At 44.7% G+C, this 20,894-nt stretch overlaps 3 long non-coding RNA genes across 3 annotated transcripts; all 3 read left to right on the forward strand.

Annotated features, from left to right (window-relative positions):
* Positions 1-1,372: 1,372 nt before the first annotated feature.
* On the forward strand, positions 1,373-6,022 carry LOC125698898 (uncharacterized). The gene is made up of 3 exons (XR_007379366.1): positions 1,373-4,297; positions 4,469-4,534; positions 5,095-6,022. It is a non-coding gene; the product is annotated as an uncharacterized LOC125698898 (long non-coding RNA).
* A 5,241-nt stretch (positions 6,023-11,263) lies between these two features.
* Positions 11,264-12,683, forward strand: LOC125698670 (uncharacterized). Its single transcript, XR_007379252.1, has 4 exons — positions 11,264-11,310; positions 11,524-11,599; positions 11,771-11,872; positions 12,097-12,683. It is a non-coding gene; the product is annotated as an uncharacterized LOC125698670 (long non-coding RNA).
* A 1,006-nt stretch (positions 12,684-13,689) lies between these two features.
* Positions 13,690-19,241, forward strand: LOC125698669 (uncharacterized). Its single transcript, XR_007379251.1, has 5 exons — positions 13,690-13,811; positions 14,124-14,271; positions 15,779-15,925; positions 17,089-17,343; positions 18,294-19,241. It is a non-coding gene; the product is annotated as an uncharacterized LOC125698669 (long non-coding RNA).
* Positions 19,242-20,894: the final 1,653 nt, after the last annotated feature.

Here is a 20,894-nt window from a genome sequence, read left to right on the forward strand (position 1 = left end):
CTTCCTTAACAATAACTGTCCAAGGAGGGAGTGAAGCTGCAAAACAGGGACAGTTATCCCCCCATGCCTTTAGAAAGGATAATGGGTCTAAAGGCTGTAATACAAACATTGGTTAAGATGGTTTTCTGGGACTCTATGTCACCCTATAACAGTCCAGTTTTGCCATTACAGAAGGCAAATAGCACCTATCGACTGGTACAAGATCCAAGAGAAATTAATGAAATAGTTCTCAAGTGACCCCCCTGCTTCCTAACCCCTATACTTTAATGAGTCAAATCCCACACAGACACAAATGGTTCAGTGTAACAGACCTCAAAGATGCTTTCGGGACCTGTATTTTAGACTCAGAGAGTCAAGATCTTTTTGCCCTTGAATGAGAGGATCCAAAAATGCAACAAAAATAGCAAGAGAGGTGGATTGCTTTACCCCAAGGGTACATAGAATCGCCTAATTTATTTTTATTATATTTTATGTATTATATTATTATAGATATTATATATTGTATTATTATGTATTATTTTATATACATTATATATTTTATATTTTATTTTTGTTTTAACTAATTCAGTGCTGGAGAAAGTTTTGGAAAAGTTTCAGGTTGAAGAGGAGGTGAAGCTGTTTCAGTATGTAGATGATTTGCTGAGTTGTGGAAAAGAGGAGTCTAAAGTAAGAGACTAAGTAAAACTCTGAATTTCTTGGGAATATGGGCTAGGGCTGTTTGAACTGTAGTATGTGGAAAAAGAAGTCAGATACCTTGGGCATGTGATTTCTGAAGGGAAATGGAGAGTTCTGAAGGAATTCAGGGCACTGTGCAGCTTCATTTGCCCAGGACAAAGAGGGAGCGGCAAAAGTTTCTAGGTTTGATTGCATTCTGTATTTTGTGAATAGAAGAATATGTACAAGAAACAAAGATTGTATCTCCAACTATCACAGGGAAAACCCAACATATTAAAATGGACAAAAGAGGGAAAAGAATTAGTAGAAGTATTGAAACAGGACTTAATCACAGCACCCGTGTTAGAGCTGCCTGCCTTAAAGGAACCATTTCACCTTTTGATAACTGTCAGTGAAAGAGCTGTTTTAGGCATTCTAACACAAGAATAGGGAGACAAAAGAAAACCTATTCATAGTTGTTCAAGGTATTAGACCCTGTATCTCAGGGTTGGCCTGAACGTGTGGCTGTGTCCAGGTGGTATCAGCAACTGCCTTACTGGTAGAAGAGAGTGTGCGTGTACACTTTGGGAGTGTAAGGAGCAAGTTGTTGACGGTACGTGTTCCCCCCCTACTCTTCCATGAAGAGATTGCTCCACATTTTGAGGCATGATGGTTACAAAAAAAAAAAAAAAAAAAAAAAAAGAGCAGGAATCTGCTCCTCAATCTCTTAAAAAAGCATAGTGCCAAACTCTCCCCCGTGGAGATGAAATGGGCATGGAATAATTGGTCCAACTTCGAGGGAGTCATGGGTCATATTAAATTCCCTCCACAAGCAAATTTGTATGGGGGAGGAAAAGGGAATATCAATCATTTGTGCAGTTCCAGGAGCTGCTCTTAGTGCTGCCATAGAGATCCGCGATGAACAGCACACGGTAGAAACCCAAATTATAAAGTCCTTTCAGGAATTGGTGACATACCTGCAGTACCAAGTAGAAGATCTTAGGGGACAGAAAAAGAAGAACATTCAAAAGGCCTCCCTCAGCAAGCCCTTAGAGAACAGTTGGTAAATGACAGAGAGATAGATGCTAGTTCCCCAGGTAGTGACTTTCCTCCAGGAGAAAATCTTGAGGATGTGAGAGCCCAAAAAGACAAGTTGGGAAACCTGTGATCCTTCCCTGCCTTTAGATAGAAACTGGGCGTGCATGGGAAGAGACTGGCAGTGGGTATTCTGATGTTCGTACTGACAAAGTTCCCTGTTTGCTACGGAGCCGGCCAAAGTAAGGAAGGATTTTGGTGACACCCTTAGGAAATCAGTATGTGTGGAAAGTGCCATTAACAGAGGGAGGTAAGATCTTGCTGACTGAAAAGGAATCAGAGGGTTATTGGGGACCTGGAATATTTTTCACCACGGGCAACCACTGCCAGTGGTCCCTTACTCCAAGAGCTGCTTATTGGGATGATTACTCCCCAGAACAACTGCTGTTGATTGATTTGCCCCACTGTGGTCCTGTCACTTTAACCCTCAGGGAGACTCTTCACAAATACTTGTGGAAGCCTCAAGATGATCAGGAGGAACTGTACAAAATTAACCATCTGGATTTCACCTCCCTTCTAACTTTGGTTCATTTAGGACCAGGAAGTCTTATTTTTGTTTTGTTTTCTTTTCCAGTTTTGCTTCTTATAACCTTGGTTTCTTTGGAACCAGGAAGTTCTCTCTTGTTTTCCAGATGCTAACGAATGCTGATACTGTTGCTGTAGCTCACATGTTCCCTTCTCACTCTGCTCCTTTCTCTGGGATCCCTGTGGTATCATTGGTGTTCCTGCTTTGGACAGGAATCTTCTTCAGATTAATTTTTGTAATTGCTTATGATGACCTTAACACAGTCACTGGCTGGTCACGGTCCCATGCCCATATTGGCAGTACTGGGCATCTAGTTAGTTTTACTTATGATCCTGTCACTAACTCTCCCGCAGCTTTTGTCCTAATACATAATGCTTCAGTACATACCATACACCTAATCATTGTGCTGGGACTGAATCACAATGGAGTTTTTTTGTTTATTTTTTTCCCTGCAGAGGAGAAAGAATCACAAATGCTTGTGGAGAAAAAAGACTCAGGGATTTCTTCTTCTTTCTTGCTAGCAGATCTTGATGCTCTCCTCTTCCTGCCAGTGGGCTGCGTGTCATGCCATAGTCCTGCAGTCTCCAGAAGTGACCCCACATGCTACCAAAACAGATCACAGACCTGGATTCAGGCATTCTTCATTCTCCCACTGCACGAGCTGTCATGGAGCAACGTGCTCCTCAAACGTAGTCATTTTGTGAGGTTACACAGTGAGGTTACACAGTGTTTGTGTACTTAGGTAGGAATGGAATGTTGTTTCTGCATTAGAACTAAAACGTGAGTATTTTACGTCATTGTCTCTGCTCCAGTCTTGTGTTGTTTGTTTACTACTACTAATTACTACTTAGTACTACTAAGTACTAACAGCTCTTTTTGGGAGTGTTTTTATTTCATCAGGAGTCTCTGAGGGTCTCCTTCACTTGCCTGTTTGATGAATTTTCCACATTGGTGCTTGCTCAGTGGGTAGATGGAGTAATGAATGTATGGGTACAAGGACTGCTGCTGTTATCTGTCCAGCCATCTGGAATACCTCTGAGCCTTGAGTTCCAGACAACATAGACATTGCGCTCCTAAACATTACGATAATGCCTTTAGAAATCCAAAACCCTTGACAATGATATCAGTAGGCTCATTATGTTGCAAGACTACTGATTTTTGATGCTGGTCAGACAGGACCTCAGTGATGATAGAAAATTTAAGGAGGAGAATGTAAGCCATTAGCAATAGATAAACATTTAGCTAGCAACAGTTTCTATTTAGCCAGTATGCCCATGTACAGTTAAGCATCGGGAAGGTCTGTGAACCTGAAATACTCAGGCAATGAGGAATCAGGGGAAAAGGTGAGCATCAAGGTAATAGGGCATGTTCTTTGCTTTGTAATAGGGTTTTGTTTGCTTTTCATTCAGTATCATTTCTTACCATTACGCAGCGTTTGTCTTGTCTTGTTTTTCATGTTGCCAATCAACATTTAGTTGGAGCTTGGGTGACCCGAATGCATACAACTAAGTGTTGACCAAGTGTGATGTGAAATGAAGAGGTAGGCTCCGAAACAGGCTTCTAGTGAGTGCTGTGTACGACATGGAGTATCGAGAACTACCTCTGTTTCTCCCTGCCCCATGTTGTTCAGTACCAGACGTGAAGGTTTCTTCTTTCCTTCTAGGGTTGGAGACTCCACTATCAGATGGCATTGGCCTTTCAAGCCTCCCTGGGTTGTAGCGCTGGTTGTGCCCTGATCCTTGGAAAGGGGAACTGATTCCTTCATCATTACCTGATGGTGACGTCTACTTATCTTGTGTCCAGTGAGCGGTGGTGGAAAAACTGCGGCTCTCCCGAGTGGTGCAAGGACTCTACTGAGGCTCATTGTGTTTATAGTAGAAAACTACAGCCATAGATGGATGCCAATATCCACTCCTTACTCTGTCTGGCAAGCTGTGTTGATCTCTGAAGTTGCTCCCACACTTGTAGAAGTTCTTTGGGCTCAGCATCAGTTGTCTCTTGCACTCACATGGCTTTCACCAGGTATTCTTTCTTTTCCCCCATCTTTAGGGCTCGCAAGTACTGATGTGATGTCTCTGCCTTCTGTCGCTCCCACCAAACATGGGTTTGTTCTTTTTAGGTTCAATATCATTTCTTGACGTTATGCAATGTTTCTCATTTTTCTTGTGTTTCATGTTGCCAATCTACGCCTAGTTGGAGCTACAGTGAGCCCAAATGGTGACTGCTCTGCTTTGACCAAGTGAGATGCAAAAAGAAGAGGTAGGTTGCAAAACAGGCTTCTAGTGCGTGCCATGTAAGACTTGGGGTATCCAGAGTTAACTTCTTGTCTTTCTCCTTTTCCAGTTCCCTTTGATTTTTTCCCCCCTTTTTATAATTTTCATTTCCTAATCCACTTTCTAATTCTACTGCTTTTCTTTTTTCCAATTCCTTTTCCAATTCCTTTTCCGAATAGTTTTCTGCTTCGTTTTTTTATTTTTACCTTTTTCTTTTCTCTCCTTGTTCTTTTATTTCCTTTTCTTTCTCTTTCTAATTTGTTCTCTTAAGACTTTTTCAAATTCTTTTTTGTTTTGAATTTTTTCTATTTCTTTCTAATTCTTTTTCTTTTGATAATTCTGTTTCCAATTCTGTTTGTTTCCAATTGTTTTTCTTTTTCTTCATGTTCCTTTTCTTAGTCATATTCCTTTCCGTATTTTATTTTCTTCAACTTATTACAATTCCCATTTCAATTCTTTTTCCTTTATTAATTATTTTTCCATTCCCTTTTCTAAATCTTTCTCTCTTTCTAAATCTGTTTCTTCTTTCCTGTTTCTAATTGTCAGAATCCTTTGTTTTTTGGCTCAAAGCTTGCTTCCTGAGGTTTTTCTTGCGATAAGACTCTCAATGATTTGTTAAGGAGGCAAGTGATGGGTGCTAACCGTGAGACAATCGGTATCACTTTGGGAACATTTGAAAGCCCCTTCCTCCAGAGCTGCTTGCCTCCGGAATAGAGTGCTCAGGAGTGTTCACTGGCAGAAGATCTGGCCTGTGACTAAAGAGCTCCAGCTTGGTATGGGAAAATTGGGGAATTATACCCTCGTGTTCTGTGAAAAACAAGATGCAGATGGGCATCCCTGTTCCCTCTTGTCTGCTGGCAAGGCCCAGAAGATGGGAACAAAGGAGTTTCTGCTGAGATCCCAGAGCCAGAAGCTGCCGCTCCAAGGAGAGCTGACTCAACCACATTGGATTTGAGCTGTCACTCCAAAGACAGCTGACTCGACCACTTTGAAACTATTGAAAAGGGGCCGTCATCACCATGGTCATGGCCGTCGTTCTCATCATTCTCCTCGTCGTCAACAGAACAATGCCTGACGACCCACCACTACTGAAGATCAAAGACTGAACTATAAACCACGCTAGATCCATGGTGGTGACTGTCTCCCTCTTGCTTCCTATAAAGACTCCTTGCTTCTTCTTCTCTATCTTTTCTATCTTTCCTATCGCCCTCCTTCCCTTCCCCATTACCCTGATTCGTAATAGCCTCCGTCCTCCCCTTCCCCATTTCCCTAATTACGATTTGTAATAAATTGGTCGGACCAACATTTGAACTGTTGTTTCTTAATCTCACGCCGGGTATATAGATAATAAAAGAACCTCCTCTCCCTCCTATAAATTGGAGCAAGACACTAATCTGCTTTGTTTTTCTAATTTTTTTTCCTAATTCTTTTCCTATTTCTTTTTCCTGTTGCAAGTTTTTCTTTTCATTGCAAGTCTTTTTCCTTTTTCTATTTCATTTTTTTTTTCTTTTTTGAATCCTAATTCTTTTTCAAATTGTAGTTCTTGTGTTCTCTTTCTGGATCATTTTCTATTTTTTTTTTCCTAATTCTTTGTCTAATTCAAACTATTTGTCTAATTCTTTTTCTATTTTTTTCTTTTTCTCATTCTTTTTCTTTTTCCAATTCCTTTTTATTTCCTTTTTCCATTTCTCAATCTAATTTTAATTCTTCTTCTTTTTTTAAAAAAATACTTTTTGGTCTTTCTAATACTTTTTGTGTTCTAATTTTCTTTTTCCTTTTCTAATGATTTCTCTAATTCTTTTTCTAATTTGTTTCCTGCTCTTTGTTTTTGCTTTTTCTAATTCTTTTTCCAAGCCTTTTTTGTGGTCCTTTTCCCAGTCTAAGTCTTTCTTTTTTCTATTTCAATTTTTTTCCAACTCCCACTCTTTTTCTAATTGTGGTACTTTTTCTTTTCCCTGTTCCATGTCTTTTTCCTGTTCCATGTCTTTTTCATTTTTCTGTTTCAGTTTTTTCTTTTACATTTTCCAATTTTTTCTAATTTTTTAAATTAATTTTCTAATTCATTTTCTATTTTTTTCTGTTCTTTTTGATTGTTTCTTTTTTTTCAGATTCTAAATATTTTTCTACTTTTCATTGTAAATCTTGTTATCTTTCTATTTTTTCTTTATATTTTTCCTTTTTCTAATTCATTTTATTTTTCTCAATCTTTTTCCAGCTCTTTTTCTGTTTCCAGGTTTTTCTTTTTGCAGTTTTTTCCTTTTCCAATTATCATTCTAATTCTTCTCATTTTTCTTTATCCATTGGTTTTCTTTTTCTAATTCCTTTTCTTTTCATATTCTTTCTCTTGCTCTAGTGCTTTTGTTTCCTTTCTCTTCTTTTTCATTTTCCAATTCTTTTTCCAGGTCTGTTTCCATTTCCAGTTCTCTTTCCAATTTTTCATCTATTTTTTTCCATTTTTTCTTTTCTCAATTCCTTTTTATACAATTCCTTTTCTTTTTCCAATTCCTTTTCTTTTCATCTTCTTTTCCATATTCTTGTTTTTCTCTCTCTAATTCTTTTTCTAATTCTTCTTCGATTTTTTCTAATTATTCTCTTTTTTCTTATTATTTTTCATTGTTCTATTTCTAGTTCTTTTTCTAGACTTTTTTCTTACTTTTCCATTTTCCTTTATTTTTTCCCTCTTTTTTTGTCTTTCTACTTTTAGCTCCTTTTCCAATTCCTTTTCTAATATTTTTTTCTAATTCTCTCATTTCCCATTTTTTTCCAGTTCCTTATCTTTTTCCAATTCTCATTCTAATCCTAATTTGTCCTCGTTTTTTCGTTTTCTAATTGTTTTTCTCTTTCATTTTCTAATTTAATTATTTTCTTTCTTTTCTATTTCAAATTATTTTTATAATATTTTCTTCACCTTTTTCTTCTCCCCTTTTCTTGTTTTTCTGTTTCTTACCCTTTTTCTAATTCTTTTTGTCTTATTTCCTAATTCTTTTTCTAATTCTTTTGCTTTTTCTAATTCTTGATTTTTTTCCTTTTCTAATATTTTTTCCCTAATTGGTTTTCTTTTTCCTTTTTATTTTTGTAATTCTTTTTCTAATTCCAGTTCTTTTTCCTCTGCCTTTTCCAATTCTTCTTCTAGTCCTATTTCCAATTCGTTTTCTATTTATTTTCCTAATTCCAATTATTTTGTCTTTCCCCTCGCCTTTTTCCTGTCCTCATTGTATTTCAAATTCTTTTTTCTTTTTCTAATAATGTTCCTTTTAATAATTCTAGTTATTTCTCTTTCTTTCTTTCTTTTTCTACATCGTTCTTTTCTCCTTTCCTTTTCTCTTTTTTCATTTTTATTCCCCTTTTTTTCGTTTCCGTTTTCCTTTTTTCTTTTCATTTTCATCTTCTGTGAACCTGAAGTGCTCAGGCAATGAGAAACCAGGGGAGGAGAAGGTAAGAGTTGGATAATAGATCATGGACGATGTTCCAGTGATTCAGATTTCAGTGTTCCTGAAGAAAATACTACCAGTCTACAAGAGCCTTATCCAGCTGGGCTGCATTGCCAGATAACAAACCTGAATAAAGCAAAGGATGCACGATGTTGTGGGTTTTCACTCGGGTTCCTTGTACTGTCCATGCGGATTCACGGTATTTTTGTACAGGCTTGTGGATCTTCACTGGGCTTTGCAGAAGTCCGCCCTGGTTCACTGAAGACTTTGCAGGATCACTGGTCTTCACTGAGATTCCATGAAGTTCACGTGGTTTTGTAAGATTTTGCACAGCATTGCTTCTGTTCACACTGGTTTCCCATATCTCCGCTTTGGTTCAGTCAAGTTTGCACAATTTTGCTGGCCTTTGCTGCCTTAAAGTTTCACTCCTTTACTTAGCCCCTGACAGTTTGCAGGTGGAATCTCAAATTCTCAGTCATCTAGTGCTGCTGCCACTTCCCCCACCTTTCCAGAGTATGAGCTTGCAATTAAATATCATCTACACATGGATACACATCCTAAGGCAGTGAAACTCGTTCACTGAGGTGGCTTGAGCAATAGTGGGAGAATATGTACACCCCTGTGGGAATCAGCTAAAGGTATATCATATCCCCTCCTGTGTGAAAGCAGATTTTTCTTTATTCTCTTCCTGCAAGGAAACTGTAAAGAGCATTTTTTACGCTGAAAACTGCCATCCAAATAAGCTCCAAAGCCCATTTCACGTCATATTCCAGACACAAACCATCAATATTTCACACCAAACTCCAGGTTCACGTCCTTGCTAATTCACCCCAAATTGAGTTCCCAAAACCTCATTATTTCATTCCAAATATCAGCGCCAACACTCCCTGATGTCACTCCCCAGGGATGCTCCAGCATCAATCCCCCAGCATTACTCCTTCACATCACCCCCCTTTCATCCCAACATCACCCACCAGTGCCAACCCAACAATGTCACCCTGGAGTCACTTCCTAATGTCACCCCTCACCGTCACCACAATATCCACCCTCAGCATTACTCCAACATTGTCATTCCCCAGTGTCACCCCAACACTCTCACCCCAGAACCAGTCATTCACGTTAAATCCCTGTGGTACTCCAACATCACTCCCAATGATGTCACCCTATCATGCTACTCCCTAACATCTATCCTATTGATACCCCAACATCACTCCAACATAACCACCGTGTCACTCCCTCTAGGTGTCACTCTAAAATTTTAGATGATTCCATTAAGTGGGAAGCAGAATCTCCCTAAGCAAGTATGCTATTACTATCTGACCCTTGAGAGATGGCAAGCCACAGAAAAGGAGAGAGAAGGAACATGCCAGCAGTGGATTTGATCAGCATCACTAGCAGGGCATCCCCTGCTTCAAAGCACACTTCCACTCTTTCTCCCACTTTCATTCTCCCCAGGATCTGTAGGGTTTGATCCACTTGCATGCTGTACCCGTTCAGCCAGTACATGATACAGAGCTTTACAATCTAAGAATTTTAGGATGCTATAATCACAAAATAAACAACACAGTTAGGCAAAGCAGACTATGACAACAAAAGAGAATAAATAGAAGGCTTACCCCTATCCTGGGCTCACTCACAAAACTCTAGCAGAGCAGATCTCCAGCAGAGACCCTTCCCCCCTGGCAGCCAGCTCTTAAATAGCTCTAGGAGGGGGCAGCCTGGCTCCACCCCTTCTGGCAGCACAGGTGAATTGAATTGCCTTCACCTGTGCTCCTCTGGCTGCCTCATGGCTCGCCTCAGGTGATCAATCAGAGGTTCAGGCCATGACTCAGCAGTTCCCATACAAGAGCCCAGCTGGAACATCGGCTTGCAAAACAAGTCTTCGCAAGAACAAGACCAAATACCAGGGACAGCTCTCTCTACAAAACATTTGCAGCCACAGCCACAAATATCAACTCCCTTAAAACTGCCAAAATACCTTTTTCAATTCCAGGATCATTCTTCAGTCAGGGGCCGTTAGGTCCCCAATATAACACCCCAACAACGTCACCACCCAGTGTTCACTCCCTGATGTCACCCACCCTTCCTCCCCAAAAAGCCCCAACGTAACCCATGCCACTACAATGACACTTCAGAATCACTCTCCAGTGTCACCCCAATGTCACTCCCAGAGTCGTGCCAGCAATGTCACCCCCCAACATCACACTAAGTTACCCCAGTGTCTCCATCGAGTATCTCTCTCTCTCTGATTTCCCCCCCCCCCACCCACAATACCCCAGCATCACCCCCCAGCGTCACTCTCCAGGCTCAGTCCACAACTTCACCCCAGTGTCATCCCAGCATCACTCCATGGCATCACCCCAACTTGCTTGCCAAGTAAGCAAGGTTTGGGACAGCAGCTCCTAGCGGGGCTGTATAAGCTTTCAGACACCGATAATCGATTATTAATCACCACCTTCCATCTGGTTTCCAAACCAGATGACAACGAGTTATGTGGGGAGTCTGTTCTGGAAACGATTTGTCTTTTTTCCAAACCTGCTATGAGTTCAGAAATCCCACATCATGCTGCAGCAGAAATGGGGTACAGTGGTATGTTAGCGACCCCTGCTTCAGGGAGCACAGGGGCTGCGTAAAGTGCACACGCTGCAGCCTGCCTATTTCTTTGGAGTCTGGGATTGAAACTTGACCCAAAAGGCCACACACTGCCATACAGGCAGGTGCCAGGTTCACCCACTGATTATGTCAAATCCTGAATTGTTTTCACAATGGGCTTTAATTGCAAAGAAAGTAGGCAACACGTTTCTCACTGGAGAGCCACAAGCTGTCCCCACTAGTTTGGCAAACAGAGCTCGCTCCGATCACACCGGTAATCTCAACTCTGCCATCGAGGCTGCACACACAGCTTTTCAGCATCTTGCTGTATCAGTACTGAAATTTGTGTGCTGTATCATACTGAAATTTGTGCTCCCCTATCTATTAGAAATTTTACTGAATGCTTTTGAGGACAGACTTCAATCAAAATATGCATGCCATTGTTTCTCATCCTTTGATCAAACTCCCTTGCCGGACAGGCAGATCCAATCACCTGCTTGTAATTAGTCTTTTTTTGTTGTTGTTTACGGTCTGAAGCAGTGATTGAGCACCTGGTGAGGGGTGTGGCCAGCCCTGCCAGCACAGGTGGAAGCAATTTACCTGTGGGACCGGATAGGGCTGAGCTTGGCTCCACCCCCTCCCTGCCCATATTTAAGGGCTGGGAACAGACAGAGCAGCATTCTGCTTGGGAGCTGCCTCCTTGGAAGTATTGGGAGTGAGTTCTGCCCTTTGGAATGGGGTGAGTGACTGCTGCTTTATTGCGGGGCTCTGGTCTTTCCCTTTTGGGGGATCCTGACCACTTTTAAGGGCTGGAAGCTGTGAGGGCAGCATCTCTGCATGGAGGCTCCTTCCTTTGGGATGTGGGCTGTTTGTTTTTGGAATGGGGTCATTGATTTCTTCTTTACTGCTGGATTGTAATTTCACTTTCTGGGGGCTCCTGACCACATTTAAGGTCTGTCAGCAGAAGGAGCAGCAACTGCACCTGGAGATTGCTTCCTTTAGAGCGTGGGGTGAACCCTTGAAACTGGGTGAGTGATTCTTTATTCCAGGGTTGCAATATCTTGTTGTTGGGGGGATCCTGACCCCACTTAAGGGCTGGCAGCCTTTAAGGTGGTATCTGTCTTTAGAGACCGTCTCCTTGGGAGTGTGGGATGAGCTCTGGTCCTTGAGAAAGGGTGAGTCATTCCTTCTTGTTTTAGGACTGTGACCTTTCCTGTTTTTGGGGCATCCTGACCACATTGAAATGCTGGCAGGTGTAAGGGCAGCATTGATCTCTGGAGACTGTCTCCTGTGGAGCAGGGGTGAGTTTTGGCCTTTGAGAAGGGTGTAAGTGGTTTCTTTGTTTTTTCTTTATTTCAGGGCTGCATTCTCCTTTTTTTTTTTTTTTTTTTTTTTTTTTTATCCTGACCACTTTTAAGGGGTGGAGGCTGTAAGGGCAGCATCTCTACCTGGAGACTGCTTCCTTGGCAGTGTGGGCTGAGTGTTCATCTTTGGAATGGGGTAACTTATTCTTCCTTTATTTCAGGGCTGTTATGCACTGCTTCCAACCATGCAGAGTTGTTTAAGGGCGTTCTGTGCACCCTTAGGTGTAATAAATCTTCGTCTTTATAGAAAGCCAAGGATTGTCCTCTTCTGGACTGCTGTACTCAGTATCACCCCAGTGTGATGAAGTGAAGCCCCTGCTCTGCTGAATACTGGGACTGGCCCAGAGAGGCTCTGATGGATATGGATTATCCTAGCCAGAGTACTTGGTACCATTGGTGGTGATCTCGTCCAACTGCCACACAATGAACAGGAACATCCACAGCCAGATTTGGCTGCCCAGAGGCTGACCCAGCCTCACCTTGGAAGGGACGGGGCATCCATCACATGTCTGGGTAACCTGTTCTGCTGTGTCACCACCCTCACTGTACCAGATTTTCTTTATATCTAGGCTAAATCTTTCCTTGTTCTTCCCTTCAGGTGTTGAAAGGCTGTTACCAGATCACCTTGGAGCCTTCACTTCTGCAGGCTGAACAGCTCCAGCTCTCTCTCTTTATAGGAAAGGCGTTCCATCCCTCAGTTCATATCTGTGGCTGTTCTCTGGATGTTCTCCAACAGCTCCACGTCTGTCCTGCGCTGCGGACATCCACATCCAGATGCAGCACCTCCAGGTGAGGCCTCACAGCGCAGAGCAGAAGGGAGGACCAGCTCCCTTCGCCTGCTGACCACACATCTTTGGATGGAGCCCAGCGTACGATTGGCTTTCTGGGCTGGAAGGCGCATTGCTGAGTGCCACTACTCAGCCTGTTGAGGTCCCTCTGGATGGCGTTGTCCCTCTAGTGCGTCACTGCACCCCACAGCTCGGTGTCATTAGGGTGCACTCAGCCCCACTGTCAATGTCACTGATGAAGGGGCAATCCCAGGTGTTTGTACAAACTCAGCAAAGAACACCTTGAGAGCAGCCCCACAGAGAAGGACTTGCGGCTCCCGGTGGATGAGCTGGCATCCATGAGTGGACATCAGCCAGCAGAGCGTGCTTGCAGCCTGGAAGGCCAGCTGTGTTCTGGGCTGCGTTAAAAGAGAAGCGGCCAGCAGGGAGAGGGAGGTGATCGTCCCCATCTGCTCGGCTCTTGTGAGGCTTCATCTGCAGTGCTGCATCCAGGCCTGGGGCCCCCAGCACAGGAAGGACGTGGAGCTCATGGAGCGGGTCCAGAGGAGGCACTGAGATGAGCAGACGGTTGGAGCAGCTCTCCTACAAGGAAAGGTTGAGGGAAGTGGGGTTGTTCAGCCTGGAGAAGAGAAGGCTTGGGGGGACCTCATTGCAGCCTCACAGTACTTGAAGGGGGAACAGCAGGAAGGGGAACGGCTGTTTATGAGAGTGGATCGTGATAGGACAAGGGGAAATGATTTTAAACTGAAACAGGGGAGGTTTAGGTTGGTTATTAGGAGGAAGCTTTTCACACAGAGGGTGGTGACGCACTGGAACGTGCTTCAGAGTCACTTCCAGGAGGATCTGCTCCTCGATTTTTTTGCAGCACAGAGGTGAGACTGACACGTTGGTGGTTCCCAGGGTCACACTTTATATCTGCAGTAACAGCTGTGCTGTTGCCTTTTTTCTGCTCACCAGGGACTTCACCTGACTGCCTCGACTTCTCAAATACCACTGAGAGTGGCTCGGTGACTGCAGCGGTGAATTCCCTCAGGGCTCTGGGACTCGTCTCATCAGGACCCAAAGACTCCTGGATGTCAGGTTCTCAGGTGGTCCAGATCCTGATCTGCCATCACAGTGTGGGATAGGGAGGGGTCTGTGGGACCGGCATTGCTTCCTCAATCCCCACCTACCAAACCGAAGGTGAGAGCAGTGTATAATGAGCAGTTATCAGAGAAGATGGAAGATGGATGTTGTTGGGTACCTGAGCCTTCTCCTTGTCTGTTGTTCCCAGCTGCAGTGCTGCTGGTAAGCAGCATCACGCACAGAGTGCAGCCACATTGATCAGGGAAAGGAGTGCAGGTTTGTGAAATAGGCACATCTGTAGGGCAGTGCCTTCATTACTGTTTTGTGTCCCACAGGTGGCTGCGGAGTTGCAGCGCTCCCGAGTGCCGTAACGACTGCATGGAGATGCGTGGCTCTTCATGGGAACAGCAAGGAACCGGAATCTGCATTTCCTGGAATGCCCCAGAGCCTCGCTTTGCTGGCTGGTAATTGTCTGCCCAGCAGGTAAGGGCAATGCTCACCCATCAGTGTTTACCCACTCCATAGCACGGCACAACACAGTGCTCCCAGAGCTCTTCATTGCACTTTATGGTGCCCTGGATGCTGCCTGTCCTTTTCTTTCTGTGTTCTCTTTGTCTCTGGCCTTTCACTGCAGTGTTTTCCTTCCCTTTGCCCTTGCTGTTCCCTACTGCATTCTCTTGCCCTCCTGTTTTTGTGTTCCATGCCACGTTCATTTGGCCGTTGCCCTTGGCTTTCTTTGCTGGATTCACTTCAGCGTTCAGTTCTGGCGTTCTGTACTGCGTTCTCTCGCCCTCCTGTTTTGGTATTTCCTTCCATGTTCTCTTAGCCGTTGCCATTGGCTGGGCATTCTCTTGCCCTCCTGTTTTTGTGTTCCATGCTGGGTTCTCTTGGCCATTGCCATTGGCTTTCTTTGCCACATTCACTTCGGCATTCAGTTTTGGTGTTCCCTGCTGCGTTCTCCTGCCCTCCTGTTTTGGCGTTTCTTGCCGTGTTCTCTTGGCCATCATCCTGGGCATTTCCTTCCACGTTCTCTTGGCCCTTGCCCTCCTGTTTTTGTGTTCTATGCCACATCTCTTGGCCATTGCCCTTGGCTTTCTGTTGCCACATCCTCTTCAGCATTCAGTTTTGGCGTTCCCGGCAGCATTCTCTTTGGCCTCCTGTTTTGGCATTTCCTGCCACATTGTCTTGGCCCTTGCCTGGGCATTCCCTGCAGCATTCTCTTTGACCTCCTAACTTGCTGTTCCAGCCACATTCTGCATTGGCCTTCTTTGCCGCGTTCTCTTGCCCTCCTATTTTGGCTTTTCCTGCCATGTTTTCTTAGCCCTTGCCTGGGCATTCCACGTTGTGTTCCCTTGTCCTTTTGTTTTGGCATTTTGTGCTGCATTCTCTTGGCCTTTGCCCTTGGCTTTTCCTGCTGTGTTCTCTTTGGCTGTATTCTGACCTTTCCTGTTGCGTTCTCCTTGCCCTCACCTTGGCTTTCCATTGGTGCTCTCTTTGCTTTTGCCCTTGCCTTAGCTTGGCTGTTTTCTTTGCATTTACCTTGGTTTTCCATGAGAGTTCTCCTTCCCTTTGCCTGCCCTGGGAGTTCTGCTTGTCTTCGGCACTCTGGGATTAGCTGGGAGGCAACATTACAGTTAACCTTGACCTGAACCCGTAGCTGAATGGGAGTTCTAATGATAATTGTGTTAACCTGCAGCGTATCTGTAAACCAAACCCTTAACGCAGTGTTGAAAATGTCTCTTAACCTGAATGCTGCCTTAAAAATAATGCCTCATGTTTTTTGTCAAATAACCTTAATTGTGATTGTAGTGCAGAATACTGATGTTAGACCAACTGTAACTTCAACCCTATGAATAACATTAATTATATCCCTAATGTTAATTGTAATTATAATTAATTACAATCCTTGTGTCATCATTACAGCAACGTGCTCAGGGTGCAGCCCCACACATGCGGGGCAGCGCCTTCATTACTGCATTGTGTCCCACAGGTGGCAGCAGAGCTGCGTTGCTCCTGAGCACTTTAAGGACAGCACGGAGATGCGCGGCTCTTCATGGCAGCAGCAGAAACTGGAATCTGCATTTCCTGGAATGCCCCGGAACCTCGCTTTGCTGGCTGGTAATTGTCTGCCCAGCAGGTAAGGGCAGTGCTCACCCACCATTGTATACTCATTACTTACTGAGGCACAAGGTAGGGTTCCCAGAGCTCATTTCTGCACTTCATGGTGCCCTGAATGCTGTCTGTCCTTTTCTTTCCGTGTTCTCCTCACCTCCAGCCTTTCTCTGCTGTGTTCTCCTTGCCCTCGCTGTTCCCTACTGCGTTCTCTTGCCCTCCTGTTTTGGCGTTTCCTGTGGCATTCTCTTGGCCATTTGCCCTTGGCCACCTTTGCTGCGTTCTCTTTGGCCTTTGGTTCTGGCCATCTGTGCCACATTCCCTTGGCCTTTGTCCTTGGCCTTCTTTGCCACGTTCCCTTTGCCTTCTGTTCTGGCATTCCCTACAACATTCTCTTTGGCCTTCAGTTTTGGTGCTCCTGGCTGCGTTCTCTTTGGCCATTGCCCTCAGCCTTCTTTGCCACATTCCCTTTGGCCTCTTGTTTTGGCATCCCTTATGGCGTTCTCTTTGGCCTTTGGTTTTGGCGTTCCCTTCCATGTTCTCTTTGGCCATTGCCCTTGGCCTTCTGCGTTGGCCTTCCATGCAGCGTTCTCATGGACCTTGCCCTCCATTTTGGCCTTCCCTGATTTGTTTTCTTTTGTCTCTGTTTTGGCGTTCTCTGCGGCCTTCTCCTCAGGCCTGGCCTGTGACGAGGCTTTCTCTTCAGTGCTCTCCCTGCCTTTGCCTTCCCTTTGCCTTTGACGTTGCCTTCCCTTGGGTGTCGTCCATGCCTTTGCCCTCCGTTTTGGCGTTCCCTCAGCTGTTCTCCTTGCCTTTTGCTCTTACCTTTGCCTTGGCCTTCCCTATCGCTCACTCTGAGCACGATCCTAATAACCCTAACCTCAATACTTTCTCCCCAACCCTAAGCTCTGAACCCCAAATGTAGTGTGAATTGCAGCCATGACTGTATAGATACCTGTGCAAATTAACCCTGCACCTTCCATAGTGCTTTCAATTGGGCACTGAACCCCTCTGTAACCTTCTGTGTAATAACTAACAAAAACCCCACAGCTTCCCTGTTAAATACTCCTAACCTTACTCTGAAGCCATTTCTTGGAGCCGTGTTTGGCTTCCATGTTTTGTGGGTGGGCTGACTGAGCATCGTTTCTGTCTCAGCGTTCCTCCTTCTAAAGCGTGTCTCTATTACAGGTGAAGATGCCTTCGATGCTTCCAGTTGATGGCTTCCCCCCTGCCATGCCATCGTCTTTCCAGTCCTCCCGCACTCACCGCCTGCTCGGTTCAGTCCAGCCGTTACCTGAATCCCTGCTCCGTTCCCTTTCCTGAGTGCTGTAAGGACAGCATGGAGATGTGCAGCTCTTGATGACAGCAGCAGGAACCGGAATCTGCATTTCCTGGAACGCCCTGGAACCCCACTTTGCTGCCTGGTAATTGTCTGCCCAGCAGGTAAGGGCAATGCTCACCCACCAGTGTTTACTCATTACTTACTGAGACACAAGGTAGGGTTCCCAGAGCTCATTTCTGCACTTCATGGTGTCCTGAATGCTGCCTGTCCTTTTCTTTCCGTGTTCTCCTTGCCTCCAGCCTTTCCCTGCAGCATTCTCCTTGCCCTTGGCTTTTCCTGCTGCGTTCTCTTGCCCTCCTGTTTTGGCGTTCCCTGTGGCATTCTCTTGGCCATTTGCCCTTGGCCACCTTCGCTGTGTTCTCTTTGGCCTTTGGTTCTGGCCATCTGTGCCACATTCCCTTGGCCTTTGTCCTTGGCCTTCTTTGCCACGTTCCCTTTGCCTCCCGTTCTGGCGTTCCCTGCAACATTATTTTGGCCTTCAGTTTTGGCGCTCCTGGCTGCGTTCTCTTTGGCCTTTGCCCTCGGCCATCTTTGCCACATTCCCTTTGGCCTCCTGTTCTGGCGTTCCCTGCAGTGTTCTCTTTGGCCTTTGATTTTGGTGTCCCCTTCCATGTTCTCTTTGGCCATTGCTCCTGGCCTTCTTTGCCACATTCCCTTTGGCCTCTTGTTTTGTCTTCTCCTACAGCATTCTCTTTGCCTTTGGTTTTGGCCTTTTGTGCTGCATTCTCTTTGGCCATTGCCCTTGACCTTCTGCATCGGCCTTCCCTGCAGCGTTCTCACGGACCTCGCCCTCCATTTTGGCCTTCTGTGTTGATCTCTTTGGTCTCTGTTCTGGTGTTCTCTGGGGCCTTCTCCTTGGGCCTGACCTATGACGCAACTTTTGGCATTCTCCAAGCCTTTCCCATCCCTTTGCCTTTGCCCTCTGTTTTGGCGTTCCCTCGGCTGTTCTCCTTGCCTTTTGCTCCTGCCTTTGCCTTGTGGGGGTGGGCTGACGGTGAGCACAGTTTGGGTCTCAGCGTTCCTCCTTCTAAAGCATGTCTCTGTATTACAGGTGAAGATGCCTTCGATGCTTCCAGTCGATGACTTCCCCCCTGCGATGCCATTGGCTTTCCTGGCCTCCCACAGTCACCACCAGCTCAGTTCAGTTGAGCTGTTACCCGAATCCCCACTCCGTTCCCTTTCCATGATTTCCATGATCTTCCTGTCACTCTGCCACAAGCCCCCACCAAGGTCATCGCAGGCAACGTGTGGGATGCGGCACTCGGTCTCATTACAGTTCATCCCATCAGCTTCAGCCCAGCGATCCAAGCCACCCGCACCCTTCCTGAGGGCCCTTCTGCTCCCAGGCCAATCAACGCTTCCTTCTGATGCCATCTGCATTCCTTCCTGGCCACTTTCAGACTCGTGCCCCTTTGTGGCCATTTTGAGAGTTGCGCTGATTTCAGCGTCTGCATTCAATTGACTTCAACCAAATTGGCTTTAGCTTTACATTCAATTAATGTAAACCAAATTGGCTTTAGTATTACATTCACTTAATGTAAACCAAATTGGCTTTAGTTTTACATGCAATTAAATGTAAACCAAATTGGCTTTAAGTTTGCCTTGCTTACGGGGTTGGGTTAGCTTTGCTTTGTTTGTTCTAGCGCAGGGCTAACCCAACCCCGTAACCAAGGGCCGGCGGAGGCGATTTTGTTCCTTCCCGGCCAGTCTGAGACTTGCGCCCCCTTGTGGCCATTTGATGATCTGTGCTGATTTCAGCGTCTGCATTCAATTAATCTCAACCAAATTGGCTTTAGCCTTGCAGTCATTTTGCATCAACCAAATTGGCTTTGGCTTTGCATTCAACTTATTTCAACCAAATTGGCTTTAGTTTTACATTCACTTGACTTCAATCAAATTGGCTTTAGCTTTACACTCAATTATTGTAAACCAAATTGGCTTTAGTTTTACATCCAAATTATGTAAACCAAATTGGCTTTAAGTTTGCCTTGCTTACGGGGTTGGGTTAGTTTTGCTTTGTTTGTTCTAGCGCAGGGCTAACCCAACCCCGTAACCAAGGGCCGGCGGAGGCGATTTTGTTCCTTCCCGGCCAGTCTGAGACTTGCGCCCCCTTGTGGCCATTTGATGATGTGTGCTGATTTCAGCGTCTGCATTCAATTAATCTCAACCAAATTGGCTTTAGCCTTGCAGTCATTTTGCATCAACCAAATTGGCTTTGGTTTTGCATTCAACTTATTTCAACCAAATTGGCTTTAGCTTTACACTCAATTATTGTAAACCAAATTGGCTTTAGTTTTACATCCAAATTATGTAAACCAAATTGGCTTTAAGTTTGCCTTGCTTACGGGGTTGGGTTAGCTTTGCTTTGTTTGTTCTAGCGCAGGGCTAACCCAACCCCGTAACCAAGGGCCGGTGGAGGCGATTTTGTTCCTTCCCGGCCAGTCTGAGACTTGCGCCCCCTTGTGGCCATTTGATGATCTGTGCTGATTTCAGCGTCTGCATTCAATTAATCTCAACCAAATTGGCTTTAGCCTTGCAGTCATTTTGCATCAACCAAATTGGCTTTGGCTTTGCATTCAACTTATTTCAACCAAATTGGCTTTAGTTTTACATTCACTTGACTTCAATCAAATTGGCTTTAGCTTTACACTCAATTATTGTAAACCAAATTGGCTTTAGTTTTACATCCAAATTATGTAAACCAAATTGGCTTTAAGTTTGCCTTGCTTACGGGGTTGGGTTAGCTTTGCTTTGTTTGTTCTAGCGCAGGGCTAACCCAACCCCGTAACCAAGGGCCGGCGGAGGCGATTTTGTTCCTTCCCGGCCAGTCTGAGACTCGTGCCCCCTTGTGGCCATTTGAAGAGTTGTGCTGATTTCAGCGTCTGCATTCAATTAATCTCAACCAAATTGGCTTTAGCCTTGCAGTCATTTTGCATCAACCAAATTGGCTTTGGCTTTGCATTCAACTTATTTCAACCAAATTGGCTTTAGTTTTACATCCAAATTATGTAAACCAAATTGGCTTTAAGTTTGCCTTGCTTACGGGGTTGGGTTAGCTTTGCTTTGTTTGTTCTAGCGCAGGGCTAACCCAACCCCGTAACCAAGGGCCGGCGGAGGCGATTTTGTTCCTTCCCGGCCAGTCTGAGACTCGTGCCCCCTTGTGGCCATTTGAAGAGTTGTGCTGATTTCAGCGTCTGCATTCAATTAATCTCAACCAAATTGGCTTTAGCCTTGCAGTCATTTTGCATCAACCAAATTGGCTTTGGCTTTGCATTCAACTTATTTCAACCAAATTGGCTTTAGTTTTACATTCAATTGACTTCAATCTAATTGGCTTTAGTTTTACATCCAATTAATGTAAACCAAATTGGCTTTAAGTTTGCCTTGCTTACGGGGTTGGGTTAGCTTTGCTTTGTTTGTTCTAGCGCAGGGCTAACCCAACCCCGTAACCAAAGGCCGGTGGAGGCGATTTTGTTCCTCCCGGCCAGTCTGAGACTTGCGCCCCTTTGTGGCCATTCTGAGAATTGCAATGTCTTTGGCTGGGCTGAGATCTGCACTGCTTTTGAGGTGGGTTGCAGTACACAACATTCTCACAAATGCGGTGTCACTAATGGGGTATGGAGGCTTTGTACTCTTTCTCTGGTTGGTCTGA

This window comes from Lagopus muta, chromosome 11, assembly GCF_023343835.1.
Source record: "Lagopus muta isolate bLagMut1 chromosome 11, bLagMut1 primary, whole genome shotgun sequence".
Taxonomy (NCBI): domain Eukaryota; kingdom Metazoa; phylum Chordata; class Aves; order Galliformes; family Phasianidae; genus Lagopus; species Lagopus muta.